The 1,221-nt window shown below is 44.0% G+C and overlaps 1 pseudogene; it reads right to left on the bottom strand.

Annotated features, from left to right (window-relative positions):
* Positions 1-284: 284 nt before the first annotated feature.
* LOC105729669 (olfactory receptor 10D1B-like) lies at positions 285-1,221 on the bottom strand (annotated as a pseudogene).

The following is a 1,221-nucleotide window of genomic DNA, read 5'->3' as shown; positions in this document are numbered from 1 at the left end:
GAGGCAGCATTAGCACAAGGTTAAGATCCTTTGTTTCACATTTTCACCCAGCAAGTTTCTAACTCCATGACACAGCAAAAAGATCTCAGCCTCTCAGTACCTTATTTTTTTCCTCAGTAAACTGGGATAATAATATAATCTACTTCAATATGATTATTATAATCATTACATGTATCAGTATTTGTAAATAGTGCCTAGTACTTAATAATCATACAAAATATAGGAGCTAATTGGCCCCAGATAAATTCAAGACAAAGCTATAAAGACAGATCATGATATAAAGCTTACCCTCCACAATTATGTACTCCTTGAATGAGCACCTTTCTCAGTGTCAGCTTTACAACTTTGTTTCTCAAAGTATATATCAAAGGATTCAGGGAAGGGGTAACAATATTATTAAACACCTGAACCACAGAGTCCAACCAAGGGCTGGAGGCAGGTCGGAGATAAATGAGGATTATTGACACATAGAAGAGCAGGATGGACGTCAGATGGGCACTGCAGGGTGAGAAGGCTCTGTGCCTGCCTTCTGAGGAACTGATTTTCAATATAGAGATGACAATGAGAGTATAAGAGGTGAGGATAAGAAGAAAACACATGAGTGCAACAACACCTACCTTGATGAAACTCACCGTCTGTGCTAGAGACGTGTCTACACAGGCCAGGGCCAGCACCACCGGAATATCACAGAAAAAACTGTCCACTTCATAGGGGCCACAAAAGGGTAACTTAAAGATGAAGAGTGTGAGGACAGATGCATTCAGACAGCTCCCCATCCAGGTGCCTGGCATCATGAGGGCACACACCCTGTGGTTCATGATGACTGTGTATTGCAAAGGGTGTCAGATGGCTGCAAAGTGGTCATAGGCCATCACAGAGTACAGGAATCAACTGGTGCAACCCAGGAAACGGTGAAAGAAGAGCTGGGAGGCACAACCCTGGTAAGAGATGGTGCAGCTTTGCCCCACTAGGTAGAGCATCATTTTGGGGGAACTCGCTGAAGGGAAAAATATGTCAAACACAGAAAGGTTTCCCAGGAAGAAATACACGGGAGTGTGAAGGTTGGAGGAAGTGAGGACAGCCAGAAGAATGAGTGGGTTCCCCAGCAAGGTGAAGAGGTAGAGGGCCAGAAATAAGACAAAAAGCACATTTGCCAGCCCCTTTGTGTGAGGGGTTCCTCAGGAGGAACTCAGTTACTGGAGTGTGATTCTTCATTGTCAT

This window comes from Aotus nancymaae, unplaced genomic scaffold, assembly GCF_030222135.1.
Source record: "Aotus nancymaae isolate 86718 unplaced genomic scaffold, 86718_ANA_hifiasm-v0.15.2.pri h1tg000012l, whole genome shotgun sequence".
Classification (NCBI taxonomy): domain Eukaryota; kingdom Metazoa; phylum Chordata; class Mammalia; order Primates; family Aotidae; genus Aotus; species Aotus nancymaae.
This window is presented reverse-complemented; position numbering and strand designations above follow the sequence as displayed.